Source organism: Lotus japonicus, chromosome 1 (genome assembly GCF_012489685.1).
Source record: "Lotus japonicus ecotype B-129 chromosome 1, LjGifu_v1.2".
In the NCBI taxonomy this organism is placed as follows: domain Eukaryota; kingdom Viridiplantae; phylum Streptophyta; class Magnoliopsida; order Fabales; family Fabaceae; genus Lotus; species Lotus japonicus.
The window spans coordinates 23,475,222-23,503,194 of NC_080041.1; the positions used below are offsets into that span (position 1 = coordinate 23,475,222).

A 27,973-nucleotide genomic window follows, 5' to 3' on the forward strand; every position below is an offset into this window, starting at 1 on the left:
TCTCGCTATATGTGCAAAACAAACAAATTTAACAATACTTGTCATAATAAGTAAAGCATTTTCACATATGAGCATATCATTTGAGTCATTTTTTAACTTAATCAGGAAATTTCCAATCAATCGTTTAGCAACTAACCATAGGAAAAGGAAAATATAGAGAATTAGTTGTTAGTTTGCATGTGAATGTGATTAAATTAAATTTCTAGCTGTGTTAAGGTGAAGCAACCATCATCACAAGCAAACAAAAACAATAAACAACTTTCCTAATTACAACACATGAAGCATATGATTTGAGCGCTTAATCTTTTCCAATAAACAATAAACAACTTTCCTAATCACAACACATCAAATCTATCTTGATCTTTTCCAATTCTCAACAAATCAGCAAAGTAATCCTGGAAGCTTAATACATGCCATGGTTAAATATTGGAAATAAATTTTGGAAGTCTGCACTGTCATACTGTCATATCGGAAAATCATTTTCCATTACCATATCGGAAAATCATTTTCCATTATCATATCGGAAATTGATTTTCCGATATTACAGTAAACCCAGAAACAGACCCAAATGCACCCCACTCGTGCCCGTACTCGTTTCATGGAATTTCAGGCAACAAAACACAACAAAACCTACCTCTAATCATCAATCAACTACCCTAGTGTTCAACCATTGACCTAATTCAAACTTCAAATGTGAAAATCATTGAAATCAAAACTTACCTTTTGAATGTAATGGAATGGGTCTTTGTGGGAGCTTTGATGATGATTAGAACCGACCTTTGAGATGATTGAAGTGGTGGAACCGAGCTTTGAGAGAGGATGCGATTGAGGGAGGGAAATTTGGGTTTTGAAATAATGGGTTTCAAAACCCAAACTGTCGTGTTTATATGTTTTAAACACGATCGGTAAATGATTACCCGTTATAGAGTCGGGTAATCATTTACCGTTTTTAATCAACTGGTTTTCTGGTAATTTCGCCCCCCAAGGTGGGGCGGGGGGCCTAATGGGTGGGGTGTTAAACCCAAATCCCGGCTGTTCGGCGCTACAGATGACATTTTTTTTTACATCTTTGTTTTTGCACAAATTCATAATAGTTGGGCCACTATTTTTCTTACATAACCTAAATAAATAAAGACTAAATCACCTTAAATTTTCTCCAAAAAATAAAATACCTTAAATGAAAATGATATGTACTACTCGGAAAAATGAAATTATATTATGAAAAAATAATAATAAAATAAATATTATAAGTATATATCTAACGAAATATTTTTAATGTAAATTTATTTAGAATGAACTGCTCGAGCCCCGACTATATATGCCCCTCTCGTACCGAATACTTCATAAGTTGCGTACAGCGTACCCGTACCACGTACTAGAGTGTATTGCGAACCTGGTAACTATGTACCAAACAGCCGAGGAGCGTTTGCAAGTAAAAAGAAGATGATCTCAACAGTTCTCATAAGTAGAGCCAGCCATGATAATTCTCATTCGCGTAAATCATGTCGCCATGAAAAGGACCACCTCCAAATACCATTCTACCAAGATCCCATATCTTCCAAAACACTTTGTTTCTGGGAAGAAAGCTGATAAAGCCTATCGAATCTAACAGCCAAGGGCGCATTTCCTATCCAGGTGTCCAACCAGAACCTAACAGTATTACCATCCCCTAATTTTCTAACAACAGCATTGGAAAACCACTCACCGGAAGGGGAATCAAAACACATCTTCACTATATCCCTCCACCAAATCGATTGCTTACCGGGCTGAATTTCTCCAATGAGACCATTTATCACCTGATATTTAGATCTGATTATGTGAGCCCAAAACCCATTATCACCAAAACATAGCCTCCAACGCCACTTACCAAGCAAGGCTTTTTGAAGTCACCTCATTCCTTAATTCCGAGACCTCCTAAGCTTTTGGGTTTACAAGCTACATTCGAGCTAATCCACGCTATTTTGGATTGGGTCTCATCATCACCTCCCCATAAAAATTTTCTGATAATCTTTACACAATCTTGTTCCACCCCCACAGGCATTCGATAGAAAGATAAATAAAACAAAGGAATGGAAGACTGTGTGTTGTTACTCAAACACACACGCCCACCAAAAGATAAGGATTTCCTTCCCCACCTCGAAAGCCTGCTCCGGAGCTTACATAGTAGAGGATTCCAAAAATCCAGATTCTGTGTATTACCTCCAACCTATAAGTCCAAGTAGAGAAACAGAATTTTCATCTTCTTTCTCAATTTTGCCTCGTGGACCCATTCGGTGGACACCACTACACTATCTAGGAGACCCCGACCTTCCAGAAAAGCACTTTGAGACTCATCAATTACAAATGGTAGCACCTGTTTTAGACGATCGCCAAGACCTTCGAGACAACATTATAGGCACAACCGATTTGAGAGATCGGTCTATACATCTTTTGAACCTCCAGAAAGTTTAGATGTTGTAAATAATCTCTCAAAGCACTCTTAGTCCTATACATATTTTGCCTATTTCACAATTTGAGGAACTTCATTTCCCTTTAGTCATTCACCTCTTTCTCATATTATTTAACAAGTAAGGAAAATGTTGACACTGTTTCTAAACCTAATACAAATTCGAAATTTCTCTGTACAACTGTTTGTGAGCATATTATATATTTTTTACACCCTTAAGTAATATGCACGGATGCAATCTTGTTTCAAGAAGCTTTATAGGACCATTGTGGGCGACAAAACACTCCATATCAAGTATTTAACATCATTGCATTCAATGTACTCGAATCCAGTGAATAGAGTTTTACTTTTGAAGGAAACGGGTGTTGGCTAAAGGAGATGATTTAAAACTATTGGGGACCATCACATTGGGTTAAAGAGCAAACCACGAGTGGATTGGACAACACATTTTTCACCTAAAATCTTAAGGCATTAGGTGTATTGGTCCTGTCACTTATAAATTGTTAAAGTTATTTTTATCTTCCAATTTAAGACTTACCTACACTGGATATCACAACAACAAAATCAATTCACCCATATTTTACAAATAGTAGAAACATATTTAAAATTAAACATGCTTTTACAATTCTTATTTCTAACACGATTAATTTAATTTACTAAAATTAATTTTTTAACAATTCGAAAACCAGCCTTTTAAGATAAAGAAATTGGTCCCCTAGGGTCTTATATCCTTTGGCACCATGTTACTTTGAAGCTTTTAATCAACATGAAGTGAAACATTCTAGTAGCTAATGGCAAGCCAAGACATATTTTCTTTTCTTGTGTGAGAAAGGTTGGGGGGTATTTATAGAAAGGGAGCACTAATCCTAGTGGAAGAACATGATGACCCTGTTTTTGTCCTACTTTTTCGAGTTTTTCGAGTTAATCTTTATTTCTTTCTTGCATTTGTTCGTGTCTCATGTTGTGTTTCATGCGTTTTCATGCATTTTTCCTTTTATTTGTGCATTTGCATGTTTTGGGTAATTTGGTGGTTCTGTAGGGATCTTTTTCACATTTTAGTAAAGTTTTGGGTCTATTAGTGGTTGTCACGGTTTTTGGGTCCTTTTTGTTAATAAGTTGGTTGATATTCTGATATTTTGCCCAAGTGCTTTGATTGTTTAAGCTCAGGAAAACTTATGGAAGAAGGAAGATCAAGGGGTTGTGAGGCTTGAATGAAGCATTGAAGGAGGCTGGAGTTAAGTTTGGCTACGTGCAATTGGCACTCGAGCTCCCTACCTTACAGTAGCTTCATTGGTTGGTTTTTGGTGGGTGGCGCTCGAGCACCCTCAAGATAGAAACTCTGGAGGTTTTGGATGGTGAGCCGGCGCTTGAGCGCCCACATCTAGCGCTCAAGCGCCCAACCTCGTCAGCTTTTGCTATAAATAGTTGTTAGTTGTTTTATGTTAGTATCTTTTATCATTGGAATAAACTTAGAAACTGAGATACTCTCTAGTGCTAGTGGGAGGTTTCCAGGCTTTGTAACTCAGGTTCTTTTTCATTTCTTGTATGCATTTCATAGCCATGTTTGGCTAAACTCTTTATGCTTTGGGTTTTTGTAAGACTTATGAAGTTTAAGTTATAATTCCTATTTATATTAATGTGTTTTTGAGTTTATCCTTGAATTTCATTTCTGTTATTTAAATCTAAACTTGAATTCATGATTGCTTTATGCTTTTCTACAATCAGAACGGAAGTTAAGTTGTAGATTATAGACTTGTTTTGGGATTACCTCTTCTATGCTTTCTGCTAGGAATAGAGAAAGAGTTGGGGTTTGTTGATCTGAAATTGCATGCTTAAAGCCTCAAACAATTGTTTAAGTTGGCAAGGAATTGTGTTTATCCTTTGATTTGAGAGAATTATCTATGCAAGGCATTGATAGGTAGTTGTTTAGATTAGAGCATCAAGGAGAGACTCAGTTCTTCACATGTTTAGAATAGTTTTTCTTTAATCGATTAGTCAAGCAAGAACTCAAGGCATTCTCATCTCTGATTTCTTACAATTCATCATTGCTACTTCGATATACTTTATAAAATCAAACAACAATCACATAATCTAGATTTTATTTGCTTTTCTTCTTCAAACCTAAAACTGAACTTTTTTCACTCACAATCCCTGTGGTTCGATATTTAAAACCGAGTGAAATTTTACACTTGCGGATTAACTAACAGAATACATCGTAGAACACTTTGATTTTGCAGAGAGCTTTTCTGATTAATTTCCTAATCAATTCACTTTTCTTTTTATATGTGATTTGGAACTTTATAAAAGAGGTGATATTTTTTTATGGACTAAAGAATTGATATTACACCTTGGAAAAATTTAAAATGCACAAGCAAATCTTTGTGCAAGGTTGCTCAAGCCATTATCTCTTGTAACAGGTTTTCAAGTGATTTAGGAAATTTCTGAAATTTAAATAATTAAATTGTTATTGAAGGATTAGTGAATGTTAATGAATAGGTAATATAATTTAAGTTAGGATAAATCTCACCTTCATTTTCTAACATCATATATGTAGAAAAAAAGTCCTTCTCAAATCTCCTCTTTGTAACCCATAAGAAAATGTCAACCGATTCTGAATCAAAGACGATGCTTGCTCGTAGTCGTTTTCCATGCTCACAGCTCACCTACTCCCCCTGGCTACACCGAAACCACCGATCACGTCTTCCATTACCGCTTCTATGCTCAATCGTCGCCGTCGACCATCAACAACACCTTGAGCATCATCGAAGCACCAGATCGATGTCTCCCAAGATTGAGTGTGGCCTGGCCGAGACCCTAGGGGCCCTCGCCCAAGGACGCTTATCCAGAGCGACGCGCGCACCAGGATGTTGGGCCATCTCCCAGGAAGCCCAACTAGCCCACTAAGGATAGTTCAGGACACTAGGTCCATCCCAAGTCTATAAATAGGGGGCGGTTACTAATTGTAAGGGACTCTTAGCTCATTTGAGAAATAACAAGCTTGAAATTCAGTTAACTTTCTCTTTCTAAGCGGTTACGCTCTAACTCTCTCTTGATTCTCACATCACGATCCTTTCACTCTAGGTACCATACCTCATCTCTATGTTCTTGGATAGAATATTTGGCGTCGTCTGTGGGGATCGGTAGATTTCGATTCCCAGACTATGTGGATTATGATTTGGTTGAGAGAAGTTTGATTTTATGAGCAATTTTCTTCGATTTCTGGATTTTCGGTTGATTCCTAGTTTGCTAGTGACGTTTGATGGAGACAAGTCGTCGACGGCGCGATGGAGAGCAGGAGCAGCGGTGCGGTTCGCCACCGCGTCGCGTGAGAGGTAGGCTGCGACGCGATCAGGTCCGCCGCGAGGAATCTGAGCAACTGACTCCTCCTCCGCCTCCACCGCCTCCATTTCCAACGCCTCTGCTACCTTCTCCGTCGTCCTCACCGGAGCAATGGAGGTCACCGGTGCACTCGCCAGGAGTCTCAGGAGAAGGAACACCGCTACCGCAGGCTCCGATCACCGATCTAGATTGGAGGCGTCTGATCCGCAGTGTCGGTGATATACGGCAGCGGAACGATTACTTGCAGGAGCAGGCTAGAGTATTATCGCTTCGGCAAGCAAGACGAAGGAGAGCGTGAGGCAGAGGTCGTGGCGGAGTTTGAGCCATACTCAGCGGCGGTGAGGGAGGTGGCTATCCTGGACAATATGAAGAACATCGTTCTTGAAACGTATAGTGGAAAGGCCGATCCAAAGGAACACCTGTTTTATTTCAACACGAAATGGTAATTAGCGCTGCTTCCGACGCGGTGAAATGCAGGATGTTCCCGTCGACGTTTAAAGGCACAGCCATGGCTTGGTTTACGACTCTACCTCGGGGATCTATTATAAATTTTTGCGACTTCTAATCGAAGTTCCTCGTTCAATTCTCTGCGAGAAAAACCAAGCAGGTAACGATCGATGATCTGTACAACGTCCGTCAATCAGAGGGCGAAAATTTGAAACAATATGTGAAGCGATTCAGTGCAGCGTCTGTTAAGATTGAGGAGTCAGAACCACATGCCTGCGCGCGCGCTTTCAAGAACGGGCTGCAGCCGGGAAAGCTGGAAGAAATCCAAGCGCGGGCGAACACCTACATCTTGGATGAGGAGGATGATACTTTCAAAAGGAAGCGTGCAAAGATGGAGAAGGATGGCGATCAGAGGGACGCATCGTCAGAAGGCAAAAAAATTAAGGAGAAAGGGAAAGGCAGTAAGCAGCGAGACAAGAAAGTAAAGCCAGGGGAGAAAGTCGCGAAGGAGCCGTTGTATCCTAGGAAGGAAAGTTTCGAGCGCCGGCGCCCTTTGCATCAGGCCGATTCTCGCCGGCGAGAGGAGTCGGGAAAAAGTCTAAGTGCACATTTGACAGAGCTACTTCTGGAGGTCAAGGCGACGCATGCAGTTGAGGAGGGCGAGAAGGAGGCCAACCCGCCTCGGGCGGCGGTGGATAAGACAAAGTGGTGCGAGTACCATCGCTCGGCGGGTCATGACACTGGAGATTTTTTCACATTAAAAAAGAGATTGAAAGGCTAATCCGGGCGCGACGCTCGCAGTTGAACGACCGAGGTGACCGTTGGCAAGGCGAACGACAACAGGGAAATCAATATAAGGGAGGTCGTCAGCAGGATGATCGCAGGCGGGATGATCGCCGTCGGACACCAACCACTGACAAGAAGGAGACGTTGGCAACGAGAAAGAAGGGGGCTGAAGAAACCTTCGTCAAAGAACTTGAACCGTCGGTTGGGACGATAAATACAATCGCGGGCGGTTTTGGTGGAGGCGGCGACACATCCTCGGCGAGACGACGACATGTAAGGGCGGTGACTTCAGTGCAAGAGTATGCAACCTCATTCGGTTTTCATCACCCAGATATCGTGATATCGTCAACAGACTTCGAGGGGATCAAGACACATAAAGATGATCTTGTGGTAGTAATGGTAAGAATCAATAGTGTTAATGTGCGATGAGTTCTTTTGGATCAGGGAAGCTCTGCGGATATTATTTACGGTGATGCGTTTGACCAGTTGGGACTAACCGATAAGGACTTGATGTCATACACTAGGACTCTGGTAGGCTTCTCAGGAGAGCAGGTTTGGGTGCGTGGTTACTTGGATTTAGACACGGTTTTTGGCATTGATGAGAACGCCAAGCTTTTGCATGTAAGGTATTTGGTATTGCAGGTCGTGGCATCATACAATGTCATCATCGGACGAAACACGCTAAATCGACTCTACGCAGTGATTTCAACGGCTCACCTGGCGGTGAAATATCCACTAATCTACTGTAAGGTGGAAAAAATCGTGGTCGATCAGAGGAGGGTGAGAGAATGCTATAACAATTGCCTTAGTCTGTACGGGAAGAAGGGAGCCAGCGATGGACACAGGTGCCACGAGATCGAGATCTTAGATGGCGATCAAGGGGAGTTAGGCGACCAGGGCCAGGGGCGAAGTGGTGCGGGAAGGCTGAAGCGAATGATTGATCGAAAGATTGAGAGGCTGAGGAGCAACCAAATTCAAGGAAGGCTAGATGGCAGGACAGGAAGAGACAAACAGTTCACTGATGCTCACGCGGAAGAGCGCTGGGCGAACGTAAAAGGGGATATGGAGATGTACAAATTTAGCAGAGGAGCTAGTAGAGGACAATTTTGACCTCTTTAGTTGAAGTCAGAAGGATGCGGCGCTTTGGGGGTTGCCTAGATTCAGGAAGTCGACTCTCTTGGGTCCGGGCCAAGAGGAGAGAAAGGGAAAAGGGGCAGCGATGCAAGGAATGGGTCAGCTAAACCTTCAGCGAGGTGACGACGAACGAAGTGGTCACAAGGCACTTGAGCAACCTCAGGGCAAGCCGAGGAAAGGGAAAAGGAGCCAAGCGTGCCGCCGCGCGAGCAAGGAAAAGGGGAAGGCAGAATATTGGAAACCAGCGGGGTCGGCAATTTTTAAACCTAGAACAGCTCAGCGCGACAAGCAAAGAAACGAGTTAAGTGAAGTTTCCCGCTACTATGGGGCGAACTGCGAGAAGGTCGGCCTCGCAATGACAATGAGTGGGAGGCAAGCACATCGGGTTTGAAGGACGGGGTGTTCGGCGTGGTGCTCTGATCCGAGGGCTAGAGACAAGAGGAAGGGCGCGGCAAGGAAATGAAGGAACTATGGCAAAAATAAAGATGCACTCTTTTTCTCCACCGTGGGAGTTTTTAAACGAGGCATCCCTCGCATGTAAAATCTTTTTTACAAATCAAATACAAAAGGATATTCTCAGCAATACTCCTAACTCTACTAAATTATCACGGTCGCCCGGTGGGAAAAGTTCCCTGAAGGTGGCGATCCCAACACGACCTTGATGTCTGGGATCGCTCCGGAAAGGCGCGAACCGCTGCTACTCGTTGGCGAAGTGTGCGGATAAGTTACTTATCCCAAAAGCCTCCCTGAAATATGGGCAAGCAAAACCTCCCCAAAATATGGGTGAGAACTCAAAACTAGGCTAAGTCTCGAGCAACCTACACGGCCATTGGGACCCCAACAACTATAAGTCCTCGCCAGGACAAAATTGGCAAGGCCACACCTGATCTTACGGGAAACATGGTGTGAACAAAGCCTCAGTTCAAAACTGAGCAAAAGTCCTAGTTTTCTTTGGCACACATTCAAAATCGCTACACGAAACTTAAACTTAAAAGTGTAAAACGAACACGAGGACAAAATATGGCAGGACGGTGAATAGAAGAAGACAGAAGGAACTGCAACAAATTTTCATTCATAACTAGCCCGCAGGGAAATATTAATTACAAAAGGCATCGGGTAAGGAAAAATCAATACAAAGTACTCAGATTGCATTAACATTTTCTGCTCTTCTTGAGTTTTCAGCAGCCAAAAAGTACGCAGCGTTGAAACCTGGAGGATCATCAGGGCCGACCAAACCCTCGGGGGTGACTTTCTTGAAGGCTCTCATCCCGTTGAGATCTATTCCTTCAAAAAGATACTGGACCTGGGCTTTAGCAAGGAAGAAACCGCGGGCACGCTCTTCCACAGCCTCAGCAGCAGCTTCGACCTCCAACCTCGTTCGAAGGGTTTTGGCTTCGGAGGACGCCCGGGCTTCCGCCTCCACAACAACTTTGGCCTTTGCTTCCAGATGGGTTCTCACCGCAGCGAGAGACTCGTTCTACAACACCAAGTCGCTACGCAAGGACACGAGCTCCTTGTCTTTGGTGACACAAGCTGCCCTACTCACGTCAATTGCCTAAGAAATTATTAGCATTTTCATAATTTCATAGGACAAGGTAATAATACTTATCTCTGAGATGATTTGTTGAGCAGTAGCATCAATCAGCACAGACAAAGAAATAAAATTTTGCTTCAGATTGTTGGAAATATAGCGAGTAAGAGTATTGCTGTGTCGTGGCAAGCCACTGCCCTGAAGCAAAATTTCTGACGGACTCCGGTGCAAATCCCTACTGCCGGTTTTGCTCCTCAAAGTTAACACAGTCACGATCTAACCCGTGCACTCGAGGCAGATCGCAATGGAGCAACACAAACATTGTCCAGAATGAGGATAGAATATGAATTAGAAGATTGATTAGAACTAGTGAGATAACCCGTGCACTGCACGGAATTTTACGTTGGAATTTTATAATAAATAAATTAGTTTTCATATATATGTAATTTTTAAATTATAAATAAGTCAATTGTGTATAAGTCAATATGTAATGATATATGAAGAGAAAAATGGAATAAGTAAATTAAATTGTGTTGTATACATAAAACATTTTCAAAAACTTCCTTAAACACTACATTTACAGTACTGATATGTTGTTTGCCTGAATCATCCAATATACAAAGTTTAAGACCATTTCTTTAGCGTACTCTAGAGAGAGCTACATATAACTGACACTGAGTGCAGATGGGTCTCGGAAGGAAGAGCTCAACTTGATATAGTGTTTGTTATTGGCTTTTGTTTATGGTCATCACAAAGTATAGTGTAATTGGAAACTGTCTTCTTCTGAATTTAATTGGAAATTTGGAATCTGAAGGAACCAAGTCCATTCTTAAAATGTGCACTTTGTCATTAGCATTTGTTCCCGTGATAACAGTTGTACTAAAAAAATGTTCACCAAGTTCATCTACAATTAACCTGGTTCCATTGCATAAACTTGTTGCTTGGTCTATATTTCTCAAAAACATGATTGAAGTACCAACTTTCAATTATTGTTTGTGGTTAGGGATTCTTGAACTTTTAGTGCCGTTCAAAAATTCTGTGGTAAACAACTCACGTCGGATTTCAAAATTCACATCAGATCGCAAGGAGAGTCGGAGCTCGGATATTCAAGTTCTGGTGCAGCTATCATGCCTAGCATGTAAGTGTTTATCATTTCAAAGCCTCTAGTGTATGGGAAAATATTACTCTATCTTGAAAAATTGCGGGTGTTTCATTTTGTGCGGAAAATCAGAGTATGTATATTTAATCAATTCCATTAATATGTCAGGACTAATTGGGATGAACAAATCTGGCGGGATTTGAACATCATACTCTCCTGCTCCGGAATCAGAATGATCGTTATTTCCAATTTTAAGAATCCAATCTGCAAACTCTTTGATTTCTTTTGCCTTATCAGTCGTTTCATCTGTGTTTAGCCGCATGTTATTAGATAATTTTATAACTTTGCAATGTTTCCACAATGATGAAAAGTTTACAGCAGCTTCCACAACTTCATGTCTGCTTCCTCTAGTTATTACAGGTAATATTTGTCTAAAATCACCTTCAAATATTACTATTTTTCCTCTAAACGGTTCATGTACGTTGTCTTCATTTTTCAACCTTATTAAATCTCAGAGTGTAACGTCTAGAGCTTCAAAACACAACTTTTTCAACATTGGAGTTTCATCCCATATAATAAGGCTTGTTTCAAGTAGAAGTTTTGCGTGTAGACTTCCCTGCTTTATATTACATCTTGAGGTCTCTATAGCATCTAATGGAATGCTAAATTTAGAATGAGTTGTTCTGCCTCCGGGGAAGAGTAATGATGCTATGTCACTGGAAGCAACATTAAGCACAATTAGTCCTCTAGATCTAAGTGACGCGGATAAAGTGTTCCAAACAAAAGTCTTTCGAGCTCCACCATAGTCAAATAAAAAGTAGAAGCCTCTTGTGGCCTCTCATATACAGACTTTTGCTCAAGTGTAAGCATACTAAGCAACCCTCTCATGTACCTTTAATGCATCTTTGTTACTTTTAGTTTAAATGGTAATATAACTTTATTTTTTAAAATTTAATTCTATTCAAATTCAAATGTAGTGATTTATTCAATTGTTTGTTTTCCAACAACATTTGTTTTTCAATCAAAGCCCACTTCTAAGTACTTTGTGGAAATTTTAGTGCTAACGTTGTATTAAAGTGCACATTGCAACTATATTATTAAGATTTTGTTTTCTCTATCTCCTTAGTTAATATTTGTTTCCTTTCTATTTGAGAAGTATGTGATACTCAACAAATATATGTAGATAGTATTTATGTCACTATTCATTCATAGAAGAAAACACAATATAGATTCACCCCATTATTCTTTCAGTTATGCATAAAACCTTATGAATATATATACATTTTATTAAAACATATATTAAAGGTTAATCCTTTTAAAAGAATATATTAATTGATACTACTAAATATAATTTAAGAACTGAAAGAGATAAGTCAACTTTATGCTTATTGTATAAGAGAATTTTAAGAAGTTCTTCTTGTGAAAGAACATTTTTCCCTGTAAAGCTAATGGAAGAGGAAGACAATGAGCAAAAAGTAAAAAGAAAAATCTGCATCTTTCTTTTGAATGCACAGCAGGGTCATAGTTTAATAAAAAAACATAAATTGTTACTTAATTAAGCCTCATCTATAAAAAATGCAATCTGGCTCAACCCAAACTAATATGAAGTTAAACAAATCCCTATCAATAATTCAACTTGACTTATAGAATTTTTAAAGCACAAATATTGAATTGTAGACAAAGAAAGCTTGGGAACACACTCTCCCAATACATAGAAACCTCAATTACAATGTATGAAAAAAAAAGAAACACCCCCGATGTAGTACATCATCACGTGACATCCCCACCACCAATACAAAATAAATCACGTCCCAGTGCTATCTCAGATCAAGGCACAAATGAAAAAACAAAGAGAAGAATAAAGAGGTGGAGGCTATCTGCGAGAGATAAGACCAAGAGGGAAGAGTATATGTCCATTTACTATAGGTCTCTCAAAACGCTATTCAGAACCAACAAAAGCAGATACAGAAGCTACCATAGAATCACATGGGTGATTATACACTCCATAATTACTTTAGTCCATGCATTATCTTAAGAAGACACAGCCCATCCAGCTCTATAAAGTAGAATATAGCACAAAGAAGCAAACTTAGAACTATCAATGAGTATTAAAACAGGGACCAAATTTGATTTTCCTTGTTGCACCCAGACTCTCAAATTTGACTGCCCTCTCATTTTCCTTTGTCCAGACTTTCAGTAAATCTCAAATTTGATTTGTCAAAGGGCAGTCAAAGAAATCATTTTCCTTTGCCTTGCTCCAATGATAATGTCAAGTAGATTCGAACATTCACTAATAAAAAAAAAAAACCACAACAACATTGTTAGGAACCTCAATAACACAGAATAAAATTGTCAAAATACTCATTAAACTCTCAAACAATAGACTCATAAAACAGTTCTACTTAGTACATTCCAAGACAACATTTTCCTCATTTCATTTTTTTTTCAAACTTTTCCACTAATTATCATATCTAGCATACCAATAATACCATTTCCATGTCTTTTTTTGGTTACATAGAGGGGCTACGCCCCATTGAATCTAAGCACTACGCTCTACCGAGAGAGAGGACAAACCCTCAGCCTTATCCCGTAAAATCAGACGTTGAAAATCCCATAGAGGAGAAGTGAGTTTGTGAGATCCAAACAGGAACATCAGAGCCGCTGTTGCGAGCCAATCCGCTACTAAATTAGCCTATCTAGGAGTACAGCAGCAACTAATATTTTCATGGAAAGAAATCCTTTTCCATGTCTGAAAAATGATTAATACATTGCTCAAATTACAAAAGTTAATAAATAGAAAAGCTAAGTTCAGTAAAGAAAATCTAAGGGCAAATTTTCATTCTGATCATCTGATGGTCCTCCACAACTTGGGACTGATCCTCCAACACTTTGATGGGATGAGCCCGGGTTCTTCAATATAACTAACCTATGCAACTTCTGCAACTTCAATGCATAAGGCTAAACATTAATCAGCAACCTAGCTGTGCCTCCATCATTTCCAAGATAAAGGCAACCATATTCTCTAGAAGGCTTCTATACTTCTGTCACATCTTCTCTTAAGTGTATTTCAAGTGGCTCATCCATAAAAGAAAATAATCTGAATAATTGAATACTAAAGAAGTTAGGTCGGCTTTAATGGAGCTAAAGTGACACCAAAAGCAAAAACCTTTCGAATATCTTCCCCAACATGATAAAGTGTACACTGCTCCAGCTACCTCCACTCCTCTTGCTTTAGTCACAGTCACAGCTTCTACAACTTCTCTTCATATCTCCTTGGTTGCTCCATTTATCGCAACTTGTTCGAGAAATGGGTGGAATCAAATAGTTAAGTTCTGAAAAATCAATTCAACTTGGAAACGAAGTTAAAAAGTCCCTATTTAGAAACATTGAAAGCAAGCGCTTGAAAGAAATCTTGAACAAAATGAATACTCAAAGTGAAAAGATGAAATCAACAGTATGGAAATGAATTATTTTCGTGCTTGAACTGTTATGCAAATGAGGAGTTTTATAGCATTGAGTATATGAAATGGTGCAATTTTTGAAATTTTTTATTTTTTCAAAAATAAAGGCATAATTGCACATTTGCTTCCTCATATTTTACCATTGTGCGAAGTCCCTCCCCATGTTTAAAATGCACGAATTTCCTTCCTTGTGTTTCAAATTGTGCTGCCATTAGCTTTCCATCCAATTTTTAACGACGGTTGCTATTTTCACCTCCTCCTTTTACTAACCACACCCCTCGATCATAAATAAAAATAAATGAAATAAGTTAAATACAATTAATAGAAAAAAAATATTTTAATAAAATAAAATAAAAAAACAAAATTAGTCAAAAAAAAAAATTACATTGAAGATATAAATTAAATTGTTTTTTATAAATAATGTAGGTGGTGCAAATAGTAAAAAGGGGGGCTGAAAATAGCAACCGCCGTTAGCAATTGGATGGAAAACTAATGGCAGGACCCAATTTTCACAATTTGAAACATGAGGGAGGAAATTTGCTCATTTTAAACATGGGGGAGAGACTTCGCACAATGGTAAAAAATGAGAGAGCAGATGTGCGATTAAGAAAAAAAATTGGTTTCGTAAGAGTGCAATTTTTAAATTTTAAATTTTTTTGAAAAGGGCACAAGCATTTTGTAAAAAATTTCAATTCTAAATTTGTAACATATGGGCCAACCAACATAGCATAATTTCCGTTTTTCAAAAAAAAAAAAAAACCTAGCATAATTTTCAATGCCAACAATATGTAAAAACGTATGAGCATACTAGTACTTTGACCCGTGCGATGCACGAGATATTCATTTTTGTTTTTTGTGTATTATTTTTAAATCTGTGTGTTTTTTTAAAAAATATTTTATGGATTAAAAGAACTAAATTTATTGAAGATATATGAAATAATAAATTTATCTTTTTTTTTGCACTAAAAGTTTTTTTAGTTGTTATTTTATTTTTATATTTTGTACTTGTTTTCCTAAATGCTCGATTTATGTTTTTTTTTATATCTATTGAATAATTTATTAGAGAGAGTTGAAGTTACATGTATGTGCTAAAAGTAGCATCTGAAAATGTTTTTTTGTTTTTGCAATTGGAATAATTAGATTGAGAATAAACTGAGAGTGTATCGTTGCACATTTCCTGTAAAAACATCTTCTTTATGTGACATTGCAAACGACTTCTTGATGAGAATTTTTAATCCTTTACAGTGCGTGACTCTAGAAAATGCTACATATAATTGGCCATGTGAAAACACTTGTTTTGGCAAATATTACCCCACCTATTTTAATGATTGTCCTTGATTGGATCGCTATATAAAAATAATAATAAATATGAAATACTAAAAATTTAAAACAATCTGAAAAAATTGGCAAATCTATTGTAGTATCAAATAGCATAAGAAAAGAACGATTGTGAAGTGTGAGAAAGTGAAAAGTGAAGAGTGAAGAGTTAGGGTTCTAGATTTTACTTAATTTAGGTAAAATTATTAAAAAAATATATTTAATAATATATGACAATTATGTTTGGGGGCTCTGGACACGGCGAAGAAGAGTACCGGTACCGGCAGTAAGAAGAAGGGGCCTACGCAGTATAGGATTTTCAATATGGGTTACACTTCACCGATGCCGGTGAGTGAGCTTGTGAGCATATTGGAGAAGCTTCTGAAGGTGAAGGCCAAGAGGAAGGTGATGCCAATGCCTAGAAATGGAGATGTGAGGTTTACTCATGCCAATATTAGCATAGCACAGGGGGAGCTTGGTTACATGCCCACAACTCATTTGGCTATTTAGTCATGACAAAATATTAGCTCTTTCTTTGATGTTTATGCACATACTATTGTATCTATATATAGAGCTCAAGAGTGTGGATTCGAACTTCAAAAAAAGGAACCAAAAGGCAAGAATAATTTAAATTTTAAATAGACTAATAAATACTAATTTATCACATAATGTATTGAACTTGAAAATGAGTTAAGTGGTTTATTGAAATTAGAATATTTTTACAACCTATTTTGCCTAGGAAGCTGGATCATTCTTATTTTCCTTTTAGTTTTTTCTTAGGTGTGTACTGGGTGGTTAATTGACATCAGTTTCATTTTTAATAGGCTTAATGGTGTTTAATATTCAATTGCAGCCTTCACTAAAATTCCCTTGGGATTCCATCACTTTGTAACTCTCCTAATAATATATCTTTAAAAAATTAATTTAGTAATTTATGCACATTTATTGTTCAATTGTAAGCTTCACTAAAATCTCATTGGGATTCCATGACTTTGCTAACTTCTCTATGTTCTAATTTAATGAAATCATTTACACAATAATTTATATCAGTTACAATTTTTTGTAATATTTCTTTTGTGGTCAAAGAGGAACCGGAAACAGTAAACATGTAAAATAAAGAAGATCATACCAATAGGTTAAAAAGTTAAATAAAAAAGTGAAAGTATATATATGTTTAGCACCAGATATAAGGCCCAAAAAGTAACCATCCAACAATATATATTAAAGAAGTTAATCTTAATATGAGTTGTTTGGGAGCCACCATGTCTTATGCAAGCATATGTATTTACAGAAGCCTATTTATAAGTTAGGAGATGCCAAGAAAGGATAATGAAAAAAAAGGAAGATTTAGTAGACTCTGTTGGCAAATGAGTTCCTTATGCAATCATTGTAAGAGGAAAACTTACAATTATTATACCCCTAAAAGATTGCAAATGGTATCAGAGCAAAATTATTATTATGCTACATAATTGAGTATATACACATTGGAACCAAGAAACTAAACCTATGTACTATAGGCCAAATAAATTATGCCATTTTTTAGAATTTATACATTTGGATTTGTCCCTTATGTTTGTTCTACTCATAATTTCACCTAATCTTTCGTCCATCCTTTTTCTGTTTTATGGATTGTGATTGATTAAGGTATATCAATCATACCATATTAAAGCCATAAATTAAAATTGTCTGCGCTGATGAGATATGAAATCTGGATATTAATATAGGAACCAAGAAAATTAGATTTAAAATAGTTAATTTCATTCCTTGATGATTTTTAAGATATTTCATTGAAAGTACAGTAATAACTACATAGTTTTGAGAACATTGAGAAGTCAGAAAGAACTATTATAAGGGTTGGGTGGGGTAAAGGGTGAAGGGTCCCGGGTTCGAACCCGGATGAGGGATTAATTTACTAACATTTATAACAACTAACATTTTCTTATAAAAAAAAAAGAACTATTATAGTAAGCAAGCATTTCAATTTTTTCTTCAGAGAATCTTATATGGATGAATTACCATGTGAAAGATATTTGACTTCTCTACTTTAGAGGGAAAAGTGAGGAAATCTACAGTTATAATCATTAATCAAAATATCAACAGTTATAATTGTAGTTATATACATATACGTGTATAACAAACTATACAATAATTTGGAAGCACAAAAGCATCTTGCCTAAAATATAATGTTGCATCAATAGAATATTATATCAAAGGGGAAAAGAAAAAAATGTGATGGAGCAGTGGAAGTCTGAATTTGTTTTTCTTGATCATAATATCTTATTTGTTCTTTTTTTCAGGTTCTTGATCTTTCTGTGGACCTGAGTGCAGCAAGTGCTACAACTGAAGAATGAGAACGCTTGCAGTTATATAAACATGCCTGAAAAAAAGCTTCCACTCTAGTACTTTTTCCCATGTTAATTTCTTCAATGCAAATTAGAAACATCAACTGCTTCACTTTTATTGAGAGGCTTCTGCACAAAATTATAGTAAAAGAACTTAAAAGCCTCACCAAGCAAAATCTCATACTAAAGTACATACATCCACCACAATAGAAAATGGGAATCAAAATAAAAAAAAGTGATGAATCTAATACCTTCTTTTTGAAAGGTTATTCCCTAGGATGGAGAGAGCACACATATCAGTTTCAAAGGCTTCATAGTTTCCGAATTCTGCCTCTTCTTACTGCATAATCTACTAAGTTCTATGGCTGACTAAGTTTTCAAGGTTATGTATCACCGGTCCAAGCATAATCTATTAATAATGCATTTGGAAAAGAAGATGAAGTTAGCAAATCAGTCCAGCATACTTTAATGTTATTTGACTTATTTCAATAGCAAAGAAATATAGTTTTCCAAGTAAAACCAAAAAATGGTTATGAGTTATGACAAAAAAAAAAACAAAAATGTCATGGTTCTTACACATTCATGATATGCCTTGGCTATATCATCTTGCTGTAGATGGTTTTTCGATGTTAATTTCTTCAATGCATAATCCAATGGGTTTGTTTCCTTAAAAAAAATCATTAAGTCTGAATACTTGTACCCACCGAAAAATCAAAAACTCCAATGAAGTTTCAGTTTAGTATACAAATAAACCCAATCCATGCTTGGTAAATACCCAACATATACATATTGTGATGCAAATACATATGAACCCAAACCTGCGTTAGTGTCGTTGGCAATTCTGATAGGATCCTCTTCAGTTTTGAACCTCAAAAGGGGCGCAACAGGTCCAAATGCTTCCTCTCTAGATATGCACATATCATTGTGGACATCACTAACGATGTTGGTTCATAAAAAGTGAGTCCAAGACTATGTCGTTTACCGCCAATAATTACTTTTTCCCTCTTTGATGTAGTATCATGAATTAAGGACTCAACCTTTTTGACAGGAGCTTCATTGATCAGAGGGCCCTGAACAACACCGTCACTAAAACCATCCCCAACTTTCATATTCTGAACAGCATCAAGCAAAGCATTTGCAATTTGCTTGAGAAAATTATGTATACTTCATTTGCAATTTGCTAATAAATCCTGTACTAATTACATGTAGTGTAAGATGCCATTGAAGTTGCTTAATTTAAGCTAATTTAGCCATGAATTTTGCATAAAGAAAGGTGCAGATCAGCAAAACAAAACTGGTGCAGTTAGCAACATTGATGAAAAAGTACCAAACACAGAGAGGGTATTTATACCTGAAGCGTGAAAGAGAAACCCAAAACAGCAAATTACCCATATTATATAGTCATTCATGAATCCGAAATTCCAGAGACATTTTGCCTCGTGCCTCAACAAAAACAGCCAAGGAAAATCAAGAAACCAATTCTGTATTTGGGACATTAGCAACAAATTAGGGAAAACATCCAAAGCTATGTATTGGTTTATAGAAATTCTTTGGGGGTAGACTGTAGAGCAATTGATGAAAAAGTACCAAACATAGAGTGGGTATTTATAACTGAAGCGTGAAAGGGAAACCAAAAACAGCACATTGCAAAATTCTTCTTCATCCCCATGTTGATAGAACCGATCCATCTCCGGCATCGGCACCGACCCCAGCGTCGCCAAAGACCTCGCTGATAGAGCCATGTTCCTCTCCCATGTCACTCCCTTCTACACTGACCACCTCGCCGATCTCCCGAGCAAACTCATCCAGTTGCTTCGTGAAGCCCACCGCACCTTGCCTCCGCTGCCACCTCAATCGATCGGTCTGTCTGCGTTTAATTCCATTTCCGTTGAATTGTCTTGCCGTCGTTCCTGCCAGCCTCGATCATATCTCCTCCATCGACTTCAATTCGTTTCCCTCTGGTGTGTGTGCAGCTCCCTATTTATCTATTGAGAAACTGATCAATTGAAAATGAAACGAAGGGAAAACGAAAAGACTGTGGGAGTGAAAAAAAAGGAAAAAAGAAACGTAAGAAAGAAAGGAGGAGGAAGGGCTGAGATGAAATGTAATTGAGGAAGGTACAGCTGTGATTCATTCTTTAGGAAATGATGTAAACTTTTACTAAAATGTCCATGCTAAAAATTAGATGGTAGTGCATTGAAGGATTGAATTCCAAAGTTGTCCTCCATGCTGCACAAACTTTCCCTTTATAGAGTTTATAGATTTTAATTTATTTTGTTACTTAATTCGGTCATAATATCATGATAAATTTTCGGTTGCTGAAACTAATTGTGCAGAAATTTATGGGTGGACCAATCCGGCTTTTTATTTTTGAACGTGGCTTAATTTGGGTAATAATTTAATTTTTTATTTTTTTTATTTATTGAGTCATTAATATGGAACAATGAAAAATCATCTATATGGACCAATTAAAAATTTACATTTGGAAAATTATTATAACAACCAATAAGAGAAAAACATGTGGTATTTTAATTGCAATATGACCCACTTTGGTGGATGAGCCTTATATATTATTAAGATTAAGATTAAGATTTTGGGCTTTTAAAAAACCGTTCAATTGCAACATAAATCAAGTTTGGCTTAATTGTCTCAAAAGAAATCAAGTTTCTTGTTTGGCTTAATTGCAACTTTGGCTTAATTGCAACGTAAATTAATTTTTTAAAAAAATGTAATCGACATTCAATGCTTGAAATAGTCAAACAATCAAAAGAAATGTTTACTGGCCAATTAATGTCGACCAAATTTCAAATTGTTTGATTTATGTATTTACTTATTTATTGTTTAATGTTGTAATTAATGTCGATCAATCAAAAATTAAGGATTTGGACCAATGAGAAATAGACATGTGGAAATTCAATGAAAACATCCAATAAAAACATGACATGTGGAAATTAGAAAACATTATGACTCACTTTAGTGGATGAGCTTTATATATTACTAGTGTGATGACCCGTGCGTGGCACGGAAGTTTTAGGTTGTTCATTTTTTATATATGAATGAATTAACTTAAGTTTATTTAAATTGTGATAGTATGTATCTTTGTTCTTTCGTCCTTTATGCTATGTATTCCTCTTTTGTTGTTTCCCTTACTTGAGAGAGGTTGTTCTCAAGAATCCTTTTATTCTAATATATTTTCATTTTCTAAAAATAAATGTATCTTTCTTTGTTGCTGATGAAAACGTGTTAATATATATCTTATATGTTTTTTTTTTCTAAAATAGAAATATGTATTAATAAAGTGATGAGGAAATTTGTAAGATTTACATCTTCCTCACAAGAATAAAAAAGGAAGCAACCTAGAAAGAGTCAAAATCACCAAGAGAAAAACCCGCACCCGGGGAGACACCAAAAAACCCACCCCCAAAGCCTAAACACAAATTTTGTTGCTTATAGGCTAGAAAAGAAATCATCACTCGAGGACAACCCGTGAGACTTAAACATAGAGGCACACCTATAGAAAAATGAATACACAATTATATGATCGCTTACTCCAATAGCATTTTAGTTGTAGCTTTTGCCTTGAATGAAATTTCCGTGTTCATATTCAGCTCATGAATCTGAAAAGACTAAATGTTGATTAAACTCAATAATCATGCGTCAAAGAGAATGAATTAGAAAAAAAAGAAAAAATAGATCTTTAGACTTTGCATAAAACGATATTCGTAAGTAATAAAAAGTATATTTATCATACATTTAATTAGATGGCATTGAGTTCTAATATGAGATCTAATAATAAGAGAAGGTATGAAATTTGGCCTAAATGGAACCCAAGTACAGTTCATGAACGATGGATGGCTAACTGTCGTCCAAACACCTAAGCATTAGTTGAAAGTTATGCTATCCAGCAGTATGATCATTTTCAAATCAATCATAAATTCACAATCAAGGAAAGATATTTAATTAGTCGCTGCTGTGGAAGCAAAGGAGAGTTGTGGATCAAATAAAGTGACCCCTCATTTTGGTAACTATTAAATAAATTCTAGAGAAGAAAAAGTCAATTTGAAACCAACAACAACAAAGACTAATCTTAAAGTAATAAGATCTGAATCAAGAAAGAAAACACTACCAAGTTATCAATTCCATGAATAGCATCAATTAGAGAGTCTTTATCATTTTGAGTGCACATCTATAAACTCTATAAAAGAAGAGTTTTTGTAACCTTGGGGTAAATCTGTCAATCAATATATAATTTTAAAGATTATGAAGCTTGACCATGGATATTTTCGTAAAAATGTCTTTTATTTCACTTGGATTGAATCTCAGCCATTGATTCACAATAAATTATTAGTTACAGATCAAATCTATACCGTTGAAATCCTCCAGAAATCGTTTGCGTTTCTCAATTTTCATCCGTTTTCATAATGGAGAAAGGTTTCTCTCTGAAGTCTGAACGTTCAAGTTTCTCGCTGTGCTCCGTTTCACTTCCCTTTTCCTTCCCATCTTCCCATTCGACGGTTCCCAAAATCTACCACGTCAAATAGAGAGAAATCGAGAGAGAGAGAGAGAGAGAGAGAGAGAGAGAGAGAGAGAGAGGGAGGATGAGATTGGAGGCGAGAGACGTTGAGCGGCCACCGTCAGCGGTAAAAGAGAGCACTGGTGAGGCCAAGCCTCTTAGCGGAGGTGAAGGAGGCGACGTGGAAGACTCGAAGGAGGTTCGTAGGTTGTGGTGTTGCTACGGCTTTGGGTTCGTGTTGTGTGGCGCTTCATTCCCTTTTCCTTCTTATTCATTCCTTTCTCTTTGCTGATTCTTCCATCTCCAAACTCAGGTTCTCCTTTTCTTAAATTTCAGTTGTTATGTTTTGTATTTTTCATCTTCTGGGCTTTGTGAATCTCTGATTGTTGTTTGCTTCTTGCAGGCGGTGGTGCTGCGATCTACTCTTCTTCCTTCCCTTCTCTTTCCTGATTCTTCATCTCCCAGCCCAGGTTCTCATTTTCTTAAATTTTGGTTCTTTTCTTTCGTCTTCTGAGCTTTGTGAGTCTCTAATTGTTGTTTTTTTAAGGGGGTTGTTTGCTTCTTGCAGACGGTGGTGAAATGATCTGGGATTTAGGGTGTCGCTTTGCATCACCTCCATAGGTCTGCCGCTCTTTCGATCATCAGGATTTGGTCAGGACATTCTTCCTTCCAAGGTTCTATTTCCATGTTTGTTGTTTTCGTTTTGCTAATTTCTGCTTTCACCCAATACCATTGCATGTTTTGTTCTCTGTCTGTCATTATGTGGGAATGACTTGAGTTTGACATTTTTGTTAGATTATGGTGGCTTCTACATAACCTTGATGCTGGTCTGGATTCAGGCTTGCTGATCCCTTGGCCTATGGAATTGTCAATCCTTTCTTTCTTTGGCTTAATATTAGCATCCATGTTTGCTAATGAGATTTAGGTTTGGCTACCCTGCTATACTCCTACCATTCTTGGTTTCTTTGCTTTTCTTTATTATGATTTTCCCCCTGCTATTAAGGACACTTTATCCTTGCCCCAATGTGCTTACTTTGCTTCTATTAATTGATTGGAAATGAAAAGAGATGGATGACAACCAATTCCCCCCACTTGCAGTTAATTTATTATTAATTTTTAAATATTAGCATTAGGATTTTCTCTGGAGTGAAACATGTTGTCACAAGCCTCCTCATTCTCATTGCTGAATGTCATCTATTAATTACTGAAATTGAAATCCGTATTGATGTTCCTATTATGTTCAGTGACTTAAAGATGACGAGGACGTTTATCAAGAGCATGATTTAGAGTTCGAATTTGGATTTGGCAACATTATAGTGGTCAATAGCGGTGTTTCTCAAATTTGTCTAGACCATGCTGAGGTGTTATTTATCTTTTCTTCCTTCTTTATGTGGCACTTTATGCATGTTGCACATTGCTCAAAGTGATTAATTTTAAGGCTACATACTGATTTTTATGTAATAGTTTTGTTGCCTAATTATGACTAGAAGCATGGATGTGTCAAACAAGAATGATATATGCACTTGACATGTGCAAGCCTTTGAAGGTCTGATATAGACCTGATGCTTTTTATTGTTATTACATAGTTTTCTTTCCATTTGCATCTTTAATTATGTTGGTTGACAAGCACATGTCTTGCAGAACGCTAGCAGAGCTTTCTAAATTGGCCTATACCTTGATGTGGTGATTTGCCTATTTTTCTTCTCTATTTGGCACTTTACTGCTTGCCTTTGCTCAAAGTGACTATTTTTAAGGCTACATATTGATTTTTCTCACCTTTTCCTTCTTTGTTCTCCTTGCTTTTTCACTACTTTATTCTTACACAATGTGTTGTTTTGTCGACTGTGTTCTTCTAGGAATTCAGTCGCATAAGCTTTGTGTAAGAGGAACGAATTGGGGATGAAGTAGAACTGTGTTCTGCTAGGAATTCAGTCGTAAGTTTTGTCGATTGTGTTCTTAAATTTCAATGTTTCTCTTATACTGTATACTATTGTTGAATATACTCTTTCCTTTGCTCCCCTATTGGTTTCCGGTCACAGCTCCTTTCAGCACTACTGCAGCAGCTATGGACTCCACCTCATTATGTAGAGTTGCAGTGGTACTGCTACAGTAAGGTATAGTTCTTTTATCCTTAATCATAATTCTTATTATCTTTGTCTATAGTTGTGATATTTCTTACAATCAATTGGCAAGGGGTCAAATATTGGGAAATTGAATTCGTGTGCATAGCTTGGTCCTACCATGGCTTCCCTTAGGTACAAAATTTCAATACTTAACTTTTATGATCCATGAGATGTATGTACTGCGTGAACAAATTTTGAGTCTTTGTTTTCTAAAAAGTGTATCTTCTCATATGAGGTCAATTGCTGTTATAGATCTACTCCATAAGGCATGATATCATGGATGCCAAGTGTCTCATGCCAGGCTTGCTGTTAGCCATCAGAAAAGTAGTGCATCTTAAGGTAGCCAACTAATTAATTTGCTTAGTGTGATTCAATCTTTTCATTTCCCTTTTATCATCCAAGAAGAATTTGTTATACGACATGGATAAGATTTTGTGAACTTCCACAAGGCACCATTGCCCATATATTTGCTTTAAATATTAAATTAATATATGGAGTTTTTATGTCCTAACTCAGAGCTTTTTGGAGAGTAAGAATTGAAGCAGCATTATGCATTGTATGACATCATCCTTTACATTTATCATAAAAATTGAAATTGTTGTCCTGTTGGCAACTCTGAATCAGAATCTGTTACATATGCATTTTCTGTCATGTCCTCAGGCAAAAATTATTTGCTTTGCATCTTCCCTTTGTCTTAGGACTAATTGTTTCAGTCAAGAATTTTTAGCACAACGATGCGTATTAGAATTGTTGTTTCTTTCTAGAGCTCAACGCCCTCTTAAAGAATTTGTGAGATGTTCTATTAAATACATCTCATTTGAGCAGGTCCATATCTTTTTGAACTGTTGAGTGAAGAAAGTCTGCTGCCAAGAAGCCAGCAGCAGGCACCAGGAAGATGAATGCAGCAGCAAGAAGAAAACAATCATTATGTCAGAAGTTCATAACTGATATGTTGCAGCCTGCTGAAGGTAAGAAAGATGAGGTAGTCTCCGTTAACGGGTTGAGGAATTTGAGTTGTTGATTCCAACCTGCTTGCTTGGACATGTTAAAATTCAAATTAATACAATATTTGCTTGTTGTTGCGTTTCTTTTGAACAGTGAATGAATGGATTCTTCATATACTTGGTCTATCACTTATTTCTCTTAACTGGCCATAATTTGAGGACTAGGAACTGCACAAACCAGGAGCTAATTATAGTGAATGTTAATGCATATGTAGTATCACAATTGGTAGAATGTGATCTATCCCGGTTAGTGACATTCTTTCACCTTTTCTTTTTCTCTACATCTGTAACACATAGTTTGAACATATATATAATTTCTAGCAAACCAATTAAGCTTTTTACTACAAGCCTACCTTTAGTAGATTAAGCTTTCTATTTTTTCTTCTGCAGGAAAAGAAAGATGACATAACTGAGGCTCCTTGACATGAACATTAAGATCAAATCCCTTCTTTAATCTTAGCTCAGGAAATACTGTACATGTTAGGTAGACCTTTCATGTGAAAGCTTCTTCAAGTAAACACTCCTCTTTACAAGCATGACGGTTAAACTGAGAGGAACCGTTGCAACAGAATGATTAAGTGTGTGACTGCTGACCATATGAAAAGTGTATGTATAGATCACTCTATTAGTAGACTCATGCAAGTGGATAATAAATTATTTTGAATAGTTATTTACCAGTTACAGAATTTCAATTAAAGAGGTGAGTAAAATACACTTTAAGCAAATTTATGTCAGAATTTGAATGATTGTTATTATGAATTAAGAACCTGCCAAGATTTTTAAAGTTATGTCTGCTTGGTACTAATTCCATTAATATCATTTACACAAATGACTGTTTTGAACAAATGATTGTCATGTTATTTTATCATCTGGGATAGTGTCATTGTGTGGGATTGCCGTGGTTAATCATGGATCCCATAGAAATAGATGAACCCATGTCCTCTTCTTATTAGTCACAACCTTACTCTTTAAAATTTTACATGTGTATGAACATAAGGTTAAAAAAGGCAGACACGTAAATAACAAGGCATTTGCTTCCCTCATGAGAGATACCACTAGGCATTTTCTAGATGGCATAATGTGATTGGATGTTAATTATTTTACACTGACCGTACATATTTATTAAATTTAATTTTAAGCCTTTCTTTATATAAATCATATTTTTCTAGGGAACTTCTACTATGTCATCTATAAGGCACTAGAGGACAAAAAATTATTACCTACAATTTGAAGTATAGGTAGAGTTAGAGAAGCAATAAATTGTCAAAATTAGGCTTAAACCTCATATTAGTCCCTGTCTTTGTGTCGCCGTCTGAGGTAGGTCCCTGACCGGAAATATTTGTACAAAAGGTCCTCACGAATGAAAAACGTATGGAGTCAGTCCTAGTCGGAGCTCCGGGCTCCGGTGAGTGATGAAATGGCATGATGACTAGATAAATGATGATGACGTGGCTTTAAAAAAACTTTAAAAAAAATTAAAATTTAATTAATATTAAGTTGTTATATAAGCAAAATTAAATTTAAAAGGATTGTACAATATTAAAAGTGCTTGGAAAAACAGAATTCCCAGTTTTATTCTCAATTTTATTATGGCGAGGGGAAAAAATATATATGACGATTTACTCAGTGACTATTTTAAGCTTATATATGTCACTTTATCTTAATAAACTATTAAATTTTATTTTAAATAATTTAAATAATGCAAACAGTTAGATAAACAAATAAAAAAACTCAAATAAATATAACTATTTTGCTTCTAAATAAAATCGAACACATTCATCGTAAAAAAAACTTTCAAGTTTATGTTTTGTTATATCTAAAATTAATTTTATTTTTTTTATTTTAAACTTTCTTTTAATAAGCATAAAAAATAATACATTTTAAAAAATTACAGGCTATCAATAAAAAATATTATCTCGTTGCATGGGTCAACAATGATGAAAACCACAAATAAATTAATAATTTTGCTCTTACAAGACAAAAACAAACACGTTCATCATAATAAAAAACTTATATGACGATTTACTCAGTGACTATTTTAAGCTTATATATGTCACTTTATCTTAATAAACTATTAAATTTTTATATTAAATAATTTAAATAATGCAAACATTTAGACAAACAAATAAAAAAACTCAAATAAATATAACTATTGTGCTTCTAAATAAAAATTAAACACATTCATCGTAAAAAAAACTTTCAAGTTTATGTTTTGTTATATCTAAAATTAATTTTTTTTTATTTTAAACTTTCTTTTAATAAGCATAAAAAATAATACATTTTAAAAAATTACAGGCTATCAATAAAAAATACTATCCCGTTGCATGGATCAACCACAAATAAATTAATAATTTTTCTCTTACAAGACAAAAACAAACACGTTCATCATAAAAAAAAAACTTAAAAACAATGTACCATTTATAAAAGCAAA

The 27,973-nt window shown here is 36.4% G+C and overlaps 2 long non-coding RNA genes across 8 annotated transcripts; one reads left to right on the top strand and one right to left on the bottom strand.

Annotated features, from left to right (window-relative positions):
- Positions 1-17,617: 17,617 nt before the first annotated feature.
- Positions 17,618-20,011, bottom strand: LOC130734189 (uncharacterized). 4 transcript variants are annotated; one of them, XR_009017814.1, is made up of 5 exons: positions 19,490-20,011; positions 18,721-19,383; positions 18,479-18,568; positions 18,154-18,311; positions 17,618-18,031 (listed from the first exon to the last, which is right to left on the bottom strand). It is a non-coding gene; the product is annotated as an uncharacterized LOC130734189 (long non-coding RNA). The 4 variants fall into 4 exon arrangements; XR_009017815.1 differs by having other exon boundaries at positions 18,721-19,092; positions 19,254-20,007; XR_009017812.1 differs by having other exon boundaries at positions 18,721-20,004.
- A 2,243-nt stretch (positions 20,012-22,254) lies between these two features.
- Positions 22,255-26,206, top strand: LOC130731716 (uncharacterized). 4 transcript variants are annotated; one of them, XR_009016792.1, is made up of 12 exons: positions 22,255-22,728; positions 22,819-22,885; positions 22,984-23,089; positions 23,211-23,340; positions 23,660-23,776; positions 24,272-24,349; positions 24,455-24,529; positions 24,609-24,670; positions 24,791-24,877; positions 25,364-25,506; positions 25,637-25,788; positions 25,933-26,206. It is a non-coding gene; the product is annotated as an uncharacterized LOC130731716 (long non-coding RNA). The 4 variants fall into 4 exon arrangements; XR_009016793.1 differs by lacking the exon at positions 23,660-23,776 and having other exon boundaries at positions 22,263-22,728; positions 24,645-24,670; XR_009016791.1 differs by lacking the exon at positions 23,660-23,776 and having other exon boundaries at positions 22,265-22,728.
- The last annotated feature ends 1,767 nt before the right edge of the window (positions 26,207-27,973 follow it).